The 21,952-nt window shown below is 33.2% G+C and overlaps 1 protein-coding gene across 1 annotated transcript in view; it reads right to left on the bottom strand.

Annotated features, from left to right (window-relative positions):
• Positions 1-21,952, bottom strand: part of LOC103574239 (cadherin-23-like) — a 120,975-nt gene that overhangs the window by 95,093 nt on the left and 3,930 nt on the right. Inside the window, exon 2 of the mRNA XM_053737027.1 lies at positions 20,936-20,958. The gene's annotated coding sequence lies outside the window, so the exon portion shown is untranslated. The remainder of the gene's footprint in view (positions 1-20,935; positions 20,959-21,952) is intronic.

Raw genomic sequence — 21,952 nt, 5'->3', positions numbered from 1 at the left:
AGCGGGACTTGAATTAGTCACCCGGTATCATCTGATGATAGAACCTAGTTCTATCCCTATGAGACTTCTTGGTAGATTGCAGAGGTCTAGCTGAAATGCTAGCGCTCCAGTATAAAAGGAATCTGATGGATGCAGATTGGGATCAGTTTTGAGTTTTGGTTTGGCAGGCCTCAACAGTAATATTGTGACCGTTGCTGTTGTGGAAGCCGTTTGGTCATTTTTAATTGCTTTTGTCTGACAGGCCTCAGAGGACAAGTCATGACCACTTGTACCGCTGAGGAAGTCATAGGTCACTTAGTTTTAAGTTTTATGATCCCAGCTGAAGTCGGTTCCAGGAGAGCAACTACCAAGGATATCCATACTCAAAGTCAGGTTTAGTGAGTACGTTTGGTGAGGTATAAGCCTCCAGTTATTGATATGGTAGAGTTTGGGAATTGATTTATGGATTTAGATTATAGAGGTCAGTTATAAATAATGATAAGATTTAGTTTCGGATTTTTGGATTGAAAAAAAAAAAGGAGTCGAAGGGAGACCTTCGAAGAGTACGGACGTGAGCATTCAGCTCTGGTCGCTCGAAGCGAGCAGACGTGTCCAGAAATGGCGTTACAGTTCATGGCATTGCGGAAGGCTACAGATTGAGTATTGTTATAGAAGTATTATTTAAAACAGTGTAAGATGTTACTCGATATTTTATTCATCAGTAATCAGGTATGAAATAATTATTATAATTATCAATAATTAATTGAGTTCGAGTCAGAGTCTTGAGATACGATGCTACTGGTTTAATTAAAGAAAATATTTAAGAACTGAGAATTATGGGGATATTGTTACAGTTTAGAGTCATGTTCACGATTTATTGTTAATATTATTTTATAAAATAATTATACGAAATATGTTTAATTATTAAACCAATTGCCGTCTAATTGAGGTCAATACTAGACACATGTACGTTAGTTTTACTAGTTTTGTGGAAGAGAATGTTCTAGAATATCGTTTTTATAATTTATTGTTCTAGGTTACTGAATATTAGTTAATTGTGGATTAGCTCTAGTAATTAATTAATTTATTTTTACGGTATCGATAAATATCCTTTAGATGCCAATTTACCTGTTTGTCAGGATTAATTTCATTATTATTAGATTCAGTATTTTGTTATAAAGAAGAATTGTTTGTACGAAGCTACAGTATTTTGTTAATTGTTAAATGGAGGTTTTAGATTATTTGTTGTTTAATAAAAATTGCAAATTCACTGATAATCTACATGAATTTGGAATGATGTAACCCGGACCACTCCCTCTCTCCATAAACCTACACACTGAGCGACACCATGGCATACCGTAACTCTGTTTTTAGTTTTCCAGTCTCTGTTTTTGTTTTGCTTATAAGTTCTGAGCATTTTGTTAAGCTTTAGTTTTTATTTAGTTGCGTGGTTTTGGTGATAATTCCACAGATCAAAAATTATCCGGTTTTTATTTATGCGTGGTTTTGAGATAGTTCCACAGATCAAAAATTTTATCTAATTCTTAAGATTTACTGGTTTGGTGATTCCAGTGATAAAAATTACCTGGCGCCCTGATAGTATTGAGACTGGAGGCTAAGGATAGAGAACGAAGTTTGTAGCGCGGAATTAATAATTTAATTTTTGTCGTTATAATATATATATATATATATGTGTGTGTGTGTGTGTGTGTGTGTGTGTGTGTGTGTGTGTGTGTGTGTGTGTGTGTGTGTGTGTGTGTGTGTGTGTGTGTGTGTGTAGCGATGACTCTTTAGGGTTAGATTAAAGCAATTACTGCCGAAATCGCTACATATCAAAAAGTGCAATTTTGTGAATGATACTGAGGAGAGGAGCGATGAAAAAATGTATTTGTGGGGTGAGAGGCGTTTCGTCTAAGTATACGATAGCTGAGACTTCTCAGTTAGCTGTGTCTATCGTATACCCCACCTAAGACGCCGAGTTGGAAGTTACATGTTGAAAATGTTATATATTGAAATAGGTGTAGAGACGAGGTATTGCGAGAGGCGAGTTGTATGATGCCATCTCACAGAGTAAAGCCGAAACATCATATATATAAGGGTGCTTCCTTTCCGGTGAAAGTATTTTTTTTATTGCTCATCAAGCAAAATATTGTTTTTTATGCTAAAATAAAAATTCCTGCCAAGTTTGAGCTCTTAATTCCAATCCTAAGTAAGGTAAAAGCCCCTATACCCGCTCACTTTTCATTGGTGTGATTGAATCACTCAATATTAATTAATAAATAAAATAAAAAACCATATTTGTTTTTCATAGTTATTTTTTATAGTTTTAAATATTAGAATAAAATTTTAGTTTAAAGAATAATGTTGATAATTAATAGTTATTAATTTTTTAAATAAGGTCCTTGGGTAAACCCATAGACCCTCACTAAAAGATGCGATGTACCATTACTCGATCAACACATAGCTCTATTGTCGCTCAAAGACAATATCAATTAAATTTGTCTCGATATTTAAATATCGCGGCAGTCTCTCTTCAGGTCAGTGAGCAACAGATGGCAGCACACGCTGCTCACACGTCTTTCGATACATTAATACTATGATTATTTTGTTTACATGTACCATTTTATTTTAATTATTGCGGTATTTTTATTAACTTGAGTTTTATGCATAAATTGTATGGTAGCCAGGAGAATCCACTGATTAATACATGTATATAATTGAATTTTTAGGATGCTGGGAAAATAATCATGCTTTTAAGTTATATGCTTGTGATTACTGTAGCTGGTCGACGCATGCGCAACAACGCAACAGTTAGCGTCGATAAATTTATCAAATTATAAATAGGTTCAAGGTGTTATGCATAAATCAGTGATTGATTTTGCATTTTATGGCAATTCTAATTAATAATGCGGGAAGCAAATGGATATTTTAACGTTGGGAACAGGTGAAATTACACATTTAACATCCCATACATTGGTGGAGGTACTGGTTGACTTAGTTTTAAATTTAATATACAATTTTTTTAAGTATAATAACAATTAGTATCCCCTTAATATACAATAATTTTGCTGGCGAGGAAAAGAATTTATTTCAGTTCACGCTCGCATACATATTGTCCACAGCTTTAAAGCCTTAACTACGCCTGAAGTTCTGGGCTGTTCTTATTTCCTGGGTTTTATTTTATTTAAATTTTATCCTAATAAATTTTTCTACAAAGTTCCTAGTGATGCGGTCGGTGAGACTCAGCACCAAGGTTACTTTTAAAACTAAAGTTCCAGCACCTTCTAGAGAACGGTCGATGGGACTCAGTACCTCCAGAAGAATACCGGCTAAATTTAATTAAACTTAAATTTCACGATTTTTAATCATTAACTAATTAATCAGTGGTCGCTAGACTTAACTGAAAAATTTTCTAATTTCACTACCTGATAATAACAAGCCCAGACACTTACACAAAATGGCGACCGAACGCTCTCGAATCCACGCCGCGAAAACCAATAAATTTTATCTCATAAAATTTTATATAAATTTAAAATTTACGTTATCTCATTAAATTTTTTTTTTGAAAAGTCTAAAAGAATTAACTAAACCAAGAGGCTTCCAAATTTACCGAAGTAGTTGCCGGTGAAGATAACGACGCCATATAGTGGGAGGAGGACGCCGTTCTCATAGACTGATGTGGGTGCTGTCGGCTTCCGCTTCTTTTCCTCCTGCTACTAACCAATTAATATTCTTAATTAATTACGCAGTTGCCAAACTCAGCGCAATTAGTAAAAATTTCTCAGCGAGAATTTTTTGAAAACCACAACGTGGATTTTTTTTATGGCGTCCGGGGTCAGACTTAGACTCACCGTATTTTGTTGATGTATCCGAGAGTGCGGGGTCTTCACGACTCACCATAAATTTATTTTATAAGTTTTTTTTTTTTTTTAGAAATTTGTTTTGTTGAAATTTGGATGCAACTGACTGGGTGCAACTCTAGGCAGTGAGTGTCTCTCGTGTCACACGAGCAGTGCGGCCAGATCGTGGGTAAAACGACCCCCCACTTTCTGCCGCGCGGGCGACACATACAACTTGGGAAGACCTGTTGGTGTGTCGGGTGCGGCGGAAGAAGCCGAAAGGAGCCGAGCTCGGAGGAGAATTTACTCTCCCCACTAAGCACAGAGGAGTCACACACACAGCTGTGACTCTCTGTACATGAAAAATTCTGAGAATCCGATCTCAGCCGAAGCATACAGCGGGAAAAATAATAATAATAATAATAATATAAAATATAAAAATATAATAATAATATAAAATAATATAAAATAAATTCGAATTTTTTTTTTTAAATAAATTTTTATTTAAAAAAAAAATTTTTTTTTTTTTTTCAGGATTAAATTATTGTAAAACAATAAATTATAAATATTATGATTCTTGCTAGTAAATATTACTAGCGAAAATGGCGATTGATAATTATTACACCGGTAATTCTCAAACGCAGCTTTTATAATAGTTCTTATGAACTACGGGTAATCGTGGAAACAGTCAAGTGGAGTGAGCGACTACTTTGGAAGCATAAGCTCCGTCGTCGAGTCCTCGCTGATACAAATTTTTTTTTTCTTTCAAATTTTTAACTTTTTTTTTTTTAATGTTTAAATAAGAGTTCATGTATCAGTACCAGACCATTCCATGCATTTATATATCTATATTTGTGAACATAGATATACACAAGTATAGATAGATACAAATGCATGAAGTGGTCCGGTACTAATACATTTAAACTCTTTTTGCGGCTAAACTATTGAAGAAACGAAAGTGCACCAAGAGACCTTTTTTATAGAGATTTTTATGCTTTAAAAAAATAGTCTCTTATCATTTTTTCGTATCTTCAATAAATAAGCCAAAATTTTGAAAAAAAAGCCATTTTTAGGTTTTTTTTCAGTTTTAAGCTCTCTTTGCGGCTAGGAGATACGAAAGATTACTTATGACACAGCTTTCCACATTACCCCGGAGGTACTGTGTCCTGGCATGCGTTTCCACTTTTTTTATATGGCGGGATCCTCTTGTAGGCCTAAACCATGGTTTAATTATAGCTAAAGGCTTTATATTTACTTTACTAATAGAAAGTAGAGCTGATGGCTCTCAAAATTCATCAAGTATTTTCTATTTTCACCCTCATAAACGTAAGTTGAAGTTTTACAGCGTTGATCCATATGTGTATGTATACACTCTTCAATTGAATTCTTTATCTCTACCATATTTGCTTGATTATGCAGTTCATCATTTGAAAGTTCATTTTTTATTTTCATTGTATTTTTTACTTTACGTTTCCTTGTCATTAGTACTGTTTAAAATTTACCCCTTTCAAAATTGATCAAGATAAATAAATATATTTCTATTCTTTCTATCTGAAGTGAGCGGGGCTATCAATAAGTATTGTTATCAATAAGTAAGACAGAAGTCGTAACATTCATCATACCTTCTGTCTTTGTCACTCTTACGGTATCGCTGATGACAGTCTCGGTCAGCGCCGGCCGATTGACAGCGCTGCGACAATCGATTGTTATTGTCTCTGTCTTACTTATTGAGTCATTGGGGACTGCGCGGCTAAACTTTTTTTGTCAAGCAGTTATATTTAATGCAATACCAAAATTATTTTTATGATAATTTTTAGTTGTTAGATGCATTCTAATTCAAATGCTCTTATAATCTTCACAAAAGCAATTTTTAATGATGACGAAGTTTCTTAAAGTCAATCGCGTCTCTTTAAACTTTAAATGCCCGAAGGAGTTACACGCGCGCGTTTTTCGCGCCTCGGATCTCGGTTATAAACAAATGTGCCCGAAGGAGTTACACGCGCGCGTTTTTCGCGCCTCGGATCTCGGTTATAAACAAATGATGCTTCGTTTGTTCGTCAACGGACGCTGTTTCCGTAAACGATCAATTTTACGTATAAAGTTACACGGTGTGCATCAGCTATTGGGATTACTGCGTTCCTGAAATAAAATTTAAAGGTATTTAACTAAGTATTTATATATTTTTATTTTTATCATTATTATTAACATTAAGTACAGTGTGTGTTTTTTAATGAATAAATAGTGTAGATTATTTAAATTATTAATAGTTAAATTCACGTCCGACTTTCTAAGTATCGCGAACGCGTTGGTTAGAGTTTATATAGATTTAATTGGTCATCGTACTATTGCTACTGTTTCTGTTTTTTTTTTTTAATTAAATATGGATTTATCAGAGCCTTCTGCTAAAAAATCTCGAGTCAAGACTTTCCAGCAGCAATGGTTCGATGATTTTCCAGAGTGGAGACAATGGGTGAATGAATGTCCGTCAGACCCCACGAAATTCTTTTGTGTTGCGTGCGATATTTATTTAACTTGCGGTAGGTCAGAAATTGACAGGCATTTAAAAACAGATAAACATATTCAGCTCACGCGTACCCATCATCTTAGAAAAGGTATTGTTCATTCTAATGTAGGCATTTTAGGAAATTTAACTCTTTCACCAGTTAGCTCTCTCCCAGTTAGCTCTCCCCCAGTTAGCTCTTTCCCAGTTAGCTCTCTCCCAATTAGCTCTCCCCCAGTTAGCTCTCTCCCAATTAGCTCTCCCCCAGTTAGCTCTCCCCCAGTTAGCTCTCCCCCCGTTAGCTCTCCACCAGTTAGCTCTCCACCAGAGGCCAGTTCCCTGCCATCTTCTTCTGGACTCAATTTTAATGATCGAGTCAAAGCTGCCGAAATTAGATTTGCAACTTTTGTTGCTCAACATAATATATCTTTTTCTACTGCTTCGGACATGTTGAAATTATTTCAAATGATTGGTAAGGAACCTGCTATTCTTCAAAAAATGGCCATGGGTAAAACTAAAACTACCAAAGTAATTAATAACGTTGTTAGTGTCCGTGAGTCAAAAAGAGTTGATGAGGTTGTTAAAAACACCAAATTTTCTGTTTTTGTTGACGAGACTACTGACGTTACTAATGAAAAATGGATGACTTTGATGGTTCGCTACGTTGATCCACAAACTTTACTCGTTAACACCGAGTTGTTGAAATTAATCCATGTCGATGCTATTAACGGTAGTGCCGACCGATTGGTTCAACAATTCATCAGTGCGATAGCTGAAAAGGAAGTTCCTCTGCATCAAATCATTAGTCTTGCCTGTGACAATGCTTCGGTCATGGTTGGTCGAAATAATTCTTTCAAAGTTCATTTGAGTAAGAAAATCCCTAACCTTCTAACTCTCCCCTGCATTTGCCATTCTTTAGCACTTGTCGCTAAAGATGCCAGTACTGCCATACCCTCGAAAGTTCATTCTTTCGTTGCGGATATTTCTTCTTTTATTAATAATAGCCCAAAACGAAGCGCAATTTTCTCCCAATTTCAGGATTTTTATGATGAAAATCCTTCTAAAGTTACTCGATTTGCTGCTACACGATGGTTGTCTCGTCAAATAGCAATTACTAGGATTTTAGATAATTGGCAGGCGATTAGAGGTTTTTTGATTGACCAATCTTCAGAAAAAAGTGCAGCTGCTGATACCTTAATAGAAACTATGAAGGATCCCTCGACGAAAGCGTATTTACTTTTCTTGCAATGGGCACTTGAACCTTTTAATAAGATCAATGCTCATTTCCAAGGAAATGATACGCTAGTCGGTCAACTGCAACCTTTTTCGAAAAGATTGTTCACTGAAATTCTGCAAAAGTTCATGAAATCTGCCTTATTGGAGCCTGAAATCTTTGACAATGGAGTTCACGAAATAAACTTTGGATTAATCACAAATCAACTTGATTTGTCTAAAGTCGACGTCGGAGCAAATTGTGAAGATTTCTTACGGCTTCAATTAAGATCAGGCGATCCTAAATCTGAATCAATTGTTCACCAGGTGCGTGTCAATTGTTTAAATTTCTATGTAATTGCTGCTGAAAACATCCGCAAGAGATTACCGTTTGAAGATAGTTTCTTATCCAGTCTTACTGTTTTTGCACCGGAATTGGCACTCTTTGAAAAGGATAGGGAATCTTCATTTTTAAAAGTCAAAAATGTCTGTGATGTTCTTGGCGTTCCTGTAGACGGATCTATTCAAACTGAGTGGAATTTGTTATATTTTGTTGATGTGAATTTAAAAAATCAATGGAGCAAATTGACATTTGACGAAATGTGGATGAAAATTTCCACTTTCACTTGCTCAAATAATAATATACAATTTCCAACTTTGCGCTTACTTTCAGGTCTCATCAGATCACTCCCCCATTCAAATGCTCCGGCTGAAAGGGCGTTTTCGTTAATACCTGAAATTAAGACGAAAAAAAGAAACGGCCTTACTGCTGAAACGCTGAATTCACTTTGTGTGATTAGATCTCTCGCTAAATCAGGAAAATTAAATCCCTTAGAAATGACGATAGATAAGAACTATGTAGATATGATGAATTCTTCAGATTTGTACCCTGACGGAGTCAAGGCCCCCCCGAGGAATGTGAATCTTCATGCGTATGACAGTAGTGATGATTGGCGAATGATTGAAGATTGAATATGTATTTAATTGGGTCTTGTATGAATGTTGAGTATTTATGTATTTAAAACTAATCTCCATGTATTATTTTCAGTCATTAAAAAGCCCTGCTTTTTTGCTAGTCATTGCTGTGATTTAAAGTTTAAGCTAGTCATAGTTGTGATTTAAAGTTTAATTAAGTATTTAAGATAGTATAAGAATTAGATCAATAAGCTCTGCTTTTCTAAGTCAATTGTAATTTTAGTGCAATATTTTTATACAGTATTTACAAATATATAGAAGCTACAGCTCTTAGCTCTGCTTCTGACTAGTCAATCGTGTTAAAATTTAGTGTAATGGGCTAATAATTTATTTAATATCACGTAGAAGTTAGTCTTCCGCTCTTCTACCTCATAATATATTTAATATAGAGCCTTAAGTTTTACTTCTTTTTAGTTTATACTTGTTAATATTAGAGCCTTCAGCTCTACTTTTTATTAGTAAAGTAAATATAAAGCCTTCAGCTATAATTGAACCATGGTTTAGGCCTACAAGGGGATCCCGCCATGTAAAAAAAGTGGAAACGCATGCCAGGACACAGTACCTCCGGGGTGATGTGGAAAGCTGTGTCATAAGTAATCTTTCGTATCTCCTAGCCGCAAAGAGAGCTTAAAACTGAAAAAAAACCTAAAAATGGCTTTTTTTTCAAAATTTTGGCTTATTTATTGAAGATACGAAAAAATGATAAGAGACTATTTTTTTAAAGCATAAAAATCTCTATAAAAAAGGTCTCTTGGTGCACTTTCGTTTCTTCAATAGTTTAGCCGCAAAAAGAGTTTAAATGTATTAGTACCGGACCACTTCATGCATTTGTATCTATCTATACTTGTGTATATCTATGTTCACAAATATAGATATATAAATGCATGGAATGGTCTGGTACTGATACATGAACTCTTATTTAAACATTAAAAAAAAAAAAGTTAAAAATTTGAAAGAAAAAAAAAATTTGTATCAGCGAGGACTCGACGACGGAGCTTATGCTTCCAAAGTAGTCGCTCACTCCACTTGACTGTTTCCACGATTACCCGTAGTTCATAAGAACTATTATAAAAGCTGCGTTTGAGAATTACCGGTGTAATAATTATCAATCGCCATTTTCGCTAGTAATATTTACTAGCAAGAATCATAATATTTATAATTTATTGTTTTACAATAATTTAATCCTGAAAAAAAAAAAAAAATTTTTTTTTTAAATAAAAATTTATTTAAAAAAAAAAATTCGAATTTATTTTATATTATTTTATATTATTATTATATTTTTATATTTTATATTATTATTATTATTATTATTTTTCCCGCTGTATGCTTCGGCTGAGATCGGATTCTCAGAATTTTTCATGTACAGAGAGTCACAGCTGTGTGTGTGACTCCTCTGTGCTTAGTGGGGAGAGTAAATTCTCCTCCGAGCTCGGCTCCTTTCGGCTTCTTCCGCCGCACCCGACACACCAACAGGTCTTCCCAAGTTGTATGTGTCGCCCGCGCGGCAGAAAGTGGGGGGTCGTTTTACCCACGATCTGGCCGCACTGCACACGAGTCGTGTGCCGTGCCGGTCAGCGCGCCGCGAAGCCGGCAGCTCCCCACTCTCAATCTCATGTCAGGCTCGTACCATCCAAACCTTTTCCAAATTTTAATTTCTAGAAACGGCGGGACTCGGGGCCCCGTAGGATACCCATTCGTCGCACGGCCAAGCGTACCAATAAATTAATAGAGTCCCATATTATCGATCGTCGACGGCGTGGGGACAACGGAAATGCGTGGGCTGAGAACGCAGTCGAATCAAATTCAAATTTAATTTACTAATTTACAAATAAATTTAATTTATTTTAAATTATCCCTGTTATAATATGCAACTGGGTTCTTAATATTCATTTATAAGTTAGTGAATTATTTCCTGATAACTAATTATTGCATGCGATAATAATTAACAAAGTATCATTTATTTTGAAGGATCACTACTATCATTTAGTATTAATTAAAATTATTACTGATATAATTATTATTTTTCCCGCGCTTATTATTACTTCAAGTATCTCGTGCGAGTGATACACGAGTATAAATATCATTTTTATAATTGTTATTGATCCTAAATAATTATTTTCATAATTATTATTTTGTTGTTTTTCCTCATTCTACTACTGTTGTAAATACTGCGTAATATTCACCAGTGGAGATTTCTGAGAATTATTTACTCGAAATATTTAAGAATTATTTTGAGATTATTTTTAATTTATGTTTGAATTATCACATGCGAATGATACAATAATTTATAAGTGATATATTATTATTCGCAGTTATTATTGTTTACCTACAATTATTTTTTGTTTATTTTTACGTGCGAGTGAACTTATTATTTACATGTGGTTAAATATTTTGCGTGTGATACATCGTGTCTATTTATCATTATTATATTTTTTTTCATTTGTATGCGCATATCAGTGTTGCTTTGTAAGTGATTTAATATTATTTTATTTTGATATTGTTATTTTGGATATGCGATACCACTGATTATTCAAGTTATAAGTTAAAATATAATTGAACCAAATGGTCATCAACCCGGTAGTTATTTAGATTTTATTTATTTACATTACTGATATCTTGTTCTTGCTTCCTCTTCCTAAAATCTGAAATTGTTATCCTGTATGTTTAATTTTATTTTCATTTTCATTTTCTCCGTTGTATTTGATTTTGAGTTTGATTTTGTTCGTGGGACACACGAACTGGCGCCCAACTAGGATTTCTAACCCAGCCTGAGCAGAGCTGCGTATCCAGGGAGATTCGGGATATCTCCAGGTGGGACTTTTGGTTGGCTTATTATTTTATTATTTTCAGTTTTCGCCAACGGAGAGCCATAACGGCTATTGAGCATCAACCACACTCCGCCGTGGAACGTGTGAAATAGAGGAGAACGTTATAAATTATGATAAGTTTATTGATTTGGACAAATAATTCATAAATTATACTACTTTATTCTTTCATAATATAAAATTTTATGAATTTTAAAAATGTATTTAATAAGATATAGTTACAACAATTCTTAACGAACCTGACGTTATCTCAATTTAATCTAACGAATGAACGTTAAAATAAAAAATGCCCGGCGGAGCCCGTTTTTGAAAACAGTCATTCAATTTAAATTTATAATTTATTATAGAATAATTTAATAGATGATATTTTAACATATTTAGATTTGCAAATAATTATTTATCAATAATAATATTTTTAGTTGTAAATTTTTTTATAGAAATTATGAAACAAAGCCTTAAACAGTCAAAGTGAGCGAATAATGGTACTGAGTGGCTATAGGGGCTTTTACCTTACTTTCCATTTGATTTCAAAGATTTCCGATTTAAAATTCACGTAAGTTAAATTACTTTTTTTTAACTTTCTTATACTTAGCTGCGTTTTATGATATCAACGCGGTATTGGTCGCAGTTTGTAGGGCATTTGGTGTTCTTTAAAAGTGCCCATAGTAACTTAGCTGTAATTCCAGCTATTTCACTGATGTCCGATGAGGAAGTGATTTTTCGTATCAAATTGACCGTTATTGGCTTGTAAAACGTAAAACAATGAATGCACACCAAAAATATTAATGAGAATTTTGTAGGAAATTTCATTCTCTTAAAAAAAAGCCCTTTGAGTCAAGTCGCTAAAGTCCATAGTTTCCGAGTTATAGGAGTTTTAATAATTTGAAAAATATAATATTAAAAAAAAAGATGTCAATTGATATTATATTTTTCAAATTATTAAAATTTAATTTAATTTACGTGTATTTTTAATGGGAAATCTTCAAAAACAAATGGAAAGTACTCAGGATTGGAATTAAGAGCTCAAACTTGGCAGGAATTTTTGTTTTAGCATAAAAAACAATATTTTGCTTGATGAGCAACAAAAAAAAATACTTTCGCCGGAAACGAAGCACCCTAATATATATATATATATGTATATATATATATATATATATATATATATATATATATATATATATGTCGGAAAGTCAGTACAAGCATGGGCATTGTTCAAAGTATCGGTCTAATTACACCGGCACACAATATAAAAAAAGTGGGCTGTACTTTTGACCGGACCTACCTATCTTCATGTATATCGACGCGCTGAATCTAAATTTGAAGTCAGTTTTGCCCGTACACCCTCAAAATTTCAAGTAAATTGCAAAAAACCATAAAAATCGCCATAAATTAGCTGTTTCGGTAAAAAAAAAATTATGGAACTATCGACCAAGTATGATTTTTATGTATTTTGGTCCGCTGAATCTAAATCTGAAGTTTATTCAACAATAAGCCATTTAGAATCTAAGTAAATTTCTAAAAAACCCCTGAAAATTGCAGAAAATAGCAAAGAAATTGAGGGCTAACGAGCCAAATAAACTTTAAAATCATATTAATTTGCTTGTTAAAATTTTTAATTGATAAAGAATTACAAGACTGAAAAGCCATCAAAATCTGAAAAATAAATTTAAATTTATACCCCACGAATCAAATAACGTAATATATATTTTGTTTTGTTTTAAAAAATGATTTTCATCACAACAACATCAATTTTTTCAAATTTTCAGAAATTTTTTGCTATTTACTTAGATTTTTAAAGATGTATATAAGCCAAAGATGCTCAAGATTTAGACTCAATGGATCGAACGATATACAAATCATGATGGATCTATTAATATAGCTCTATAGAATTTATTTTATCACAATAACTTCAATTTTTTGCGATTTTTTTTTTCCGATTTTGATGGCTTTCCAGTCTTGTAATCCTCTATTAATTAAAAATTTTAACAAGTAAATTAATATAATTTTAAAGTTTATTTGGCCCGTTGGTCCTCAATCTTTTTGCTATTTTTTGCACTTTTTAGGGGTTTCTTCGCAATTTACTTAGATTTTAACTGGCTTATGGTTGAATAAACTTCAGATTTGGATTCAGCGGACCAAAAGACAAAAAAATCATACTTGGTCTATAGTTCCATAACTTTTTTTTTTTACCAAAACTGCTAATTTTTGGCGATTTTTATGGTTTTTTTGCAATTTACTTAAAATTTATAGGGTGTACAGGCAAAACTGACTGCAAATCCGGATTCAGCGCATCTAAATACATAAAGATATGCACACTGGGAAAATTTCCAATAAATTTTACTATGGGTGCATTGTAACCCCGGACCATAAGAAAACTGGTACAAAGTTTACAAGTATCCCATAGTAAACGGTATGCGCAGACGACACGATTGGGGCCTATGCGCATACGTTTACTATGGGACACTTGTAAATTTTGTACCAGTTATCTTATGGTCAGGGGTTACAATGCACCCATAGTAAAATTTGTTGGAAATTTTTCACAGTGTCGGTCCGGTCAAAAGTACAGACCACTTTTTTTATTTTGTGTGCCGGTGTTATTAATACTACTTATTTTTATTTCAGTTAGAAGCAAATAATAATTATGCTACACAGCGATTTATATTCAAAGTATCGTTTACGAATTTGCCACGATATTTAAAGATCGCGGCAGTCTCGCATTAGGTCGGTGAGCAACAAAGGGCAGCACACGCTGCTCTAACGTCTCATCCGATATTTTGTTATTATAATTATTTTGTTTATATATAAGCTTTCGTTTTAATTATGGCGTTAATAACATTTAGTTGATTTCTTAAATATAAATTTTGTGAAACTCAGGAAAATTCACTGAGTAATTTAAGCATATAATTCGATTGTTGTAGCGCTGGGAGAAATAGTTGCGAATTTTATTTATATGCTTATGATTATTTTGGCTGGTTGGCGCATGTGCGTCAACGCAACGATTGGCATCCGTAAATTTATTTATCATAAATAGATTTACTAGTGTTATGAATAAATCATTGGTTGATTTATCTTTAAGTCCTATGAATAATTGATTATGAAAGAGACAACTGGTCATTTAGCGTCGGGAACTGGATAAATTACACGGCCAAGTTATGTATTATGTTGGTGGTACTGGAAGAAATAACATGCGACAGTTGTATATCTCCATTGGTCGAAGTAAGATATACGACAAAATGACGTCGGCCTAGGTGCCGGCATGAGATTCACGTGCTGCTATGGTCAGACGTGGGATAGTCTCTGTAAGAGTACCGTGTGTGCTTCTGTTGCATTAATAATTATACATTTGACGCCATTTGGTATTTTGAGGAAATAATATAAATCCAGTGGCATTATTTGAGTATTATGGTATAACGCATAAAGGAAAATACAGTTACCGTGTTATCGTGCAACCAAGGGAGTTGAATAATTACGTAAACTGTAAGCACTTTTTGGCTAATACATTGGCGTGTATTTTGGTTCCCGAGTTAGTGATCATTTGTAGTCCCACATGAGTGAGGGTGAGATAGTACATTCTGAGTATTAATATTTTTCATAAACATATAATGAAATGCGTGATTATATTGGGCCCAGTAAATACTAATACAATGATTGAAATCATTCAGTATTATTTTATCATTTTCAAATATTGATTGTGATAAATATCTGGTTATCTTTCTTTATTATTTACTGCTATATTTAGTATTTCTTGCGTTTATTATTATTTTTCAACTATCACGTGTGAGTGGTACAAGAGTTTATAATGCTTATTGATTCTAATAATTATTGATATATCTGTTATTTTCTGATAATACTATTGTTGTGAATTCTGCGTAATATTTACCAGTGGAAATTTATGGAAGTATTTACTGGAAATATTTAAAGATTATTTTGAGATTATTTTTATTTTATTTTGTAATATCACGTGCAAGTGATTTGATACGTTTTCAAATATTAACTTATTATTTTGCGATTATTATTATTTACCAATATTTATAATTTCTTGAATTTCAAGTGTGAGTGATACATGCAGTAAATTATTTTTGTGTTTAATATATTTATTATTTATACGTTATTACTACCCTAGAGAATTCGATCATACCGAAGTTTTGGGTATATTTTAAGTGTGTTTTGGACATAGTATACATTTGATATCGTTTGAGTACGTTTTACAAATAATGCCCTAATCATACCGAAATAATACCGAAATTATCGTAAATGTTGGGTATGTTTGTGAACTTTTCATATCCAAACTATACTGAAAAAAATCGTTATTTGTGAAATATAGTATAGATGGCGTTTATAAATGAAATGTCATTTTACTGTTCAGCTTGAATACTGTTGTACCAACTATACATATACAATATTATGTATCCCTGACGGTTTTAAATCAGCCTGGAAACACCCTGGGAGTGGAAACACGGTGGAATCACGGTAGATCCAGGGTGGTTACAGGGTGGGTTTGTGCCATTTTATCACCGTGTATACACGGTGGTTACATGGTGTTTCCACGATGGTAACACGGTGTACCCACCCTGATTCCACGGTGTATTTATCGAGATTCCACATTGTATCCACGGTGATTATGCGGTGTACGTGGAATCACGGTGAATACACCGTGTAATTACCGTGGAATCACGGTGATAAAATGACAAAAACCCACCGTGTAACCGCCGTGGATCCACCGTGATTCCATCGTGTTTCCGCGGTGTTTCCAGGGTGAATCAAAACCGCGAGGGATTTCTCTAAAGACTGCTCATACACTCACATTTTTGAGAATGGAAAGATTTAATTACATTTAATAAAAACTTCATATTATAAATTGTTTAACTGGCGCTGTTAGTGTAAGTTATCAATAATTGTGTCAACTAATAAAAAACAATGGAAGTGAATCTGCTCTACAAAGAACAAGATTTTTAAAGCATATTTTAGAAACATAACCCTAAACATAGTATCTATCAATGGGTCACAGATTTTATTAAAAACGATCGATTTGCTCAAAAAAAACTGAACGAGAAGTCTGTAATATTTCCCAACAGGCGGCGAAAAGCGAAATTTATTTAAAAATAATTGGAAAATATTTTTATATTTTTTATTAATAAAATCAAAAACCTTTTCATTTTTATTGTTCTAAAAAAATTTAATAAAACAATGAATTTATAATTTATTAAAAATTTCAAAATTTGAATAAACATGTATTTTATTTCTCTCCTATCAATTTCTTACTTTTATGATAAATCGATTTTATTGGTTAATAGATTAAAATTTGACTCTGCTAAATTTAACAACTAAGAAAAAAAATTAGAGTACTTTTTAGGTATATAATGTTCACAAACATACTCAAGATAGGGGCATTATTAAGGTATAATTTGGGTTGTTTTTTGGTATATTACCGAAAAATGACCGAAACTGGGCTCAAATTCAGTGGATATTTTCAGTATTTTTTAAGTATGACCGAATTCGCTAGGGTATTTATAATTTGTATACGCATACAGGCATTAATTTTTGTAAGTGAACTATTATTATTTTATCTTTGATATTGTTTATTTGGTTATGCGATACTATCAATTAATTAAGTTATTATTTAAAATATATTTGAAACAAATGGTCATCAACCCGGTAGTTATTTAGATTTTATTTATTTAAATTACTATCTTTTTCTTGTTTTCCTTTTCCTAAAAACTGAAACTGCTATCCTGTATTTTATTTTTACTTTCATTTTCATTTTTCTCCGTTGTATTTTATTTTTTGAATTTGTTCGTGGGACATACGAACTGGCGCCCAACTAGGATTTTCTAACCCAGCCTGAGCAGAGCTGCATGTCCAGGGAGATTCGGGATATCTCCAGGTGGGACTTTTGGTTTATTAGTATTTTTATTTTCAGTTTTTCACCAACGGAGGACCATAACGGCTATTGAGCACCAACCACACTCCGCCGTGGGACGTGTGAAATAGAGGAGAACGTTATAAATTATGATACTTCGATAAGTAATATAATGATGATAGTGTCACACGAATATTAAATACACTACATACTAATTGACGCAATAATTGATTTCGCAGGAAATTATAATGATTACCGTATGATGGACGGTGTGACTTAATAAATTATACATTTAGTTTGAACGAAATATAGTATAGTGCCGGATAGCTCAACTGGTAGAGCACTTGGCGCAATACCGACATGGTCTGGGCTATATTCCCACTCCGGGCTATCTATGAGGCGTTCCACGCCAAATCAGACACCATTTAGCTTTTGAACCTCGGATTTTTTGAAACTTTTCAATCTTTTAACATAAGTTGAAAGAGGCCTTCATGATTTTTTTCTCCCATCGTTTTCGAAATATCCCCGGGTCGAAATATTTGGTCTGATTTTAGTCTAACTGCACTGCATTTGGACTAATTGGTCTGTATTTGAACTATTTGATCTGTTTTTGATCTTTTATAAAAATTTTAAGCTGTTTTTGATCTGCTGTTTTAAAAAACAATTGCGATACAGAAGGATAAAACTAGATTTATTCTGGAACTTAGAAAAATTTTGGTTCTGAAATTGTCCAAGGACAAAACTAGATTAAATCGTGGACTTATAATAATTTCATTTATGTCTAAAAAAATTTATAAAAAGTATTCTAAGATTTAGAATGGAGTTTTTTTTGTTTAATATTTACTTAGTGTCTTTTGTTTAAAAATGTCGGCAGTTAATGATTATCTGACAGCTATATTTTTTAGTTGTCTTGATAGAATATTAATAATATTTAACGAAAATAGTAAAATTGCCGTTAAAATCTCAACAAAAATTTCTTTAATTCACTGAATAAAGTCGAAAAATATTCTTACATTAAAAACCGTATCAAAATATTCCTCTGTGACATTGTAATACGAAATAGCAACAGCACGTTGTAACAGGGTAATTTTCAACCTTGCCAAGTTTGGCCCCTTTATTAATAGTTGTTAATAAGGGCGCCACTGGAAGATAAGACTCGGCCTTCCAGAACCGGAGATGTTATATTAAATTAATTTCAGGGTCGTTGAATTTTATGAGAGTAAGATAGGATGAGGAATTAAATTTATCACACAATACTTTATTAATATAATTAACAATTTTATTTATCACTACAACTATACCCACCGGGTTTTACTTCACTTATATTTACTTTATTACAATACTTAGTCCCCTGGACTTTATAAATTAAATTATAAAATTGGCCCCTGGCCTGATCCCCTGGATCTAATTAACTTTAGTCCCCTGGACTTTATATAAAATTGGCCCCTGGCCTGATCCCCTGGATCTAATTAAACTTTAGTCCCCTGGACTTTATACAAAAATTGGCCCCTGGCCTGATCCCCTGGATCTAATTAAATTTAGTCCCCTGGACTTATTATACTAACTTTGGCCACCGGCCTGATCCCCTGGATCTTAATTAAATCTTGTCCCCTGGACTTTATATTAAACAACTAGGCAACTTGCCAGATCCCCTGGATCTAATTATTTCCCAAAATATTTAATTAAAAATTCCCCTGGAATTATTTCATTTCACACACACACACACACGTTGAGCTTATCTTTCTCTTGTCCACTGGACTTAATTCACACACACACCGAATATAATTTAATTAACTTTTCTCACTAACATTTTAATTTTTCTTAATTTAATCACTTTCTATTTTCCCTTTTATATAATCATTTAATTAATTTATAATATTTTACCAGTAAAAATTTCCATCAAGTATTAGATTTCTTTCTCGAATAACTGACGCTATCTCTCTCGAATTCGTGTCTTTCTCTCTTCGCGTTAAACTTTAGATTTTCTTTTAACAATTTTCGGACATCAACTTATTATTCTCAATTTTAAAATCTCAATCTTTCATCGCGATTTTCATAGCACTTGATTTTCAGTCTTGTAAGTTTTATCTTATTAATTTACCGATTAATTTATTATACAACAAGGACTAAATAACTATTATAAATTCTGGCCTCGCTGCCGAGAATTATTTTACCAAACACCTGGTTAATTATTATTTTATTTCTTTACAATAAGTTCTGGCTTCGTCGCCGAGAATTTGCTCTATTCAAGACACAAAGTTGTTAATACTTCTAATAACTTTATTCTCAATGTAAGTTAATTTAATAATTCTGGCTTACCTGCCGAGAATTAATATATGCACAGCCCTTCGATATTAACATTAAACTTAACACTTATTCACCGGATGATACTGTTGGCGTCTCTCTAGCTTCCCTTGGTCTTTCCTTGGTTTCCGGTCTTCTGGAGAAGGCTCACGGCAGATGGACGTCCGTTAGGCTTGTCGGCTCGACCGACCCTCTCCCGATTTTGCGGCTGTCCTGTTGTTATATATTTTCAGCTCTGCCATTTTCGGAAACTTCCGGAAAATGGCCTCCCCACTTAATTAATTTTGGGACAGAAGTCCGAGCTTCTTTAATTAGCGCACCCGGCGACAAGTCGAAAAACTCTAACGGGTACTTATTTGGGGTTTCGGCTCGGGTAACTGACCAGCCGTGGGAAACCACGATTTTCCTTGATGATAAATTAAATTTTACCCCGTTACAACGTTTTGAATATCAAGAAAATTTAATTAATCCTCTATATCTAGATGTTTCCGAATCACTTTCCATGAGCAGTAAGTTTAATTGAACTTTATTCATTCTTGTTATTTTTAATAAATTATGTAGTAATTAATTTTGTCCATAAATGGAAAAATTAATTTTTTTAAATTATTTTTTGAATTCAAATTTATTGCTTTTATATAACGCTTTTAATGAAGCAAAGAATTGAGAAAAAATTTTGTCACGTAACTTTTTTTTTTTAAATTAAGATAACTCAGTGTCGCACAATCTTTGAGTTTCTTAGAATAATTCATTTTTTAATGGCAAGGTTTTTCACCAATTATTCTTTAAATTAAGATTCTCTTTCATTTTGAATATAAACTTATAATAATATATTTTTCTCAATTTATCTATAAATTGTCTTATTAAGAAGGTTTGCATGTTTTAGTTTTCCACTATATTAAATTGGTGTTAATACCGTACGATGGACGGTGTGGCTCAATAAGTTATAGATGAAATTGAACGGAATATAGTATAGTGCCGGATAGCTCAACTGGTAGAGCACTCGGCGCGATACCGACATGGTCTGGGTTCGATTCCCAGTTCGGGCTATCTATATTTTTCTCAATTTATCTATAAATTGTCTTATTGAGAAGGTTTGCATGTTTTAGGTTTCCACTACATTAAATTGGAAGAACGAATAAATGTATATAAGAATAAAAGTAACTATATGATTAAAGTAGTCTCTAAATCTAATCATTTATCAGGGTGATTATAATTCTTGTTCTTGAATCTAGATATGTGTATTTCGTTTTATAATGTTACCGCAATGTGAATTTATCGTTGCCAGATGGCACTGTGGGATTCTAACTCGTGTTATTTTTCCTCGTTACAGATACCCTTAGTAATTTTAGACTTGATATGGAGCTTTTCATCAAATAGTAATTGTATATCTAACATCTAGGATTAAATAAATTTATTTATATGAATTTAAAAATTTACTCACCGGAATAGAATATCCTTGTTTTTCTGAAACAAAAAATAATTATCAATACTTTATTTATTTACAACTTGAGGTTCGAAATTTATTTTATCAGAATTTTTTGGAAAAATCTATAACTGTGTCACGATCGGAGAGAGTGAAGACGACGGGCGAAGGGTTTATATTAATTAATTATTTAGTAAAACTACCCACAATATTTATTCTATTACTCAACCAAGGAGCCTTATAGGACCGTCAGGTGGCTAGTGTGAGAATATTTAATATTTGGCAAATTTTGTATACATTTTGAATACTAAATAAGTCTATTTCGTATCGAGCGGAGAAGTACAATAGACAATCCCGATCGTTGACCTGCGTGGCTTTAGGGTAGGTCAGGGATTTTAAAGCGAGAGGAAAGCAGGTAGGTGAATATAGGTCCTCGAGAAGTTCCTGTTCTTTTATGTCAGTCTCTTTCTGTACCTGTTGACTTAAGAATGTTAGAGTAAGAGGTATAAATAAGAGAAAGATAATTTTTAAAAAAAAAGAAAAGAATCTGTATATTCTTATAAAATTATAATGTTGTTTTTACATGTGTGTACTAAAATTAAACAAATACAATTAATTTACCACTCAGCTTGAGGTGGTTTACAATCTCGCTGATCACGCTCTCTCACAATTCACCACTTTGAATTTATGACCGCGGAATTGTTTTTGTTTGATTCGCTGGTACCCTGCCCGTGGCTTAGGGATTTTATTCAGCGGAATTTGATGCACCTTTCGGACTCGGAGCTACTGGGGTGACAAGCGGATACTCTCTCCTATCTGTCAAGTACGAGTATGAATATTTGATTTTATTTAGGATTTCGATCTAGGAGTCTGGATTCCTAGGCTATAGACCGTCACGAGACCGATGATCCTGGTGAGTCGAATCGGCCGCGATTTTTACAAGGTTAAAATCTAGGTATTTGGTCAAGGAGCCCGATTGCCTAGACGGTGCCCCGGGTCGAAATATTTGGTCTGATTTTAGTCTAACTGCACTGC

Source organism: Microplitis demolitor, chromosome 2 (genome assembly GCF_026212275.2).
Source record: "Microplitis demolitor isolate Queensland-Clemson2020A chromosome 2, iyMicDemo2.1a, whole genome shotgun sequence".
In the NCBI taxonomy this organism is placed as follows: Eukaryota; Metazoa; Arthropoda; class Insecta; order Hymenoptera; family Braconidae; genus Microplitis; species Microplitis demolitor.
The sequence above is the reverse complement of the archived record's forward strand: the minus strand, read 5'-3'. Positions and strand labels throughout refer to the sequence as shown.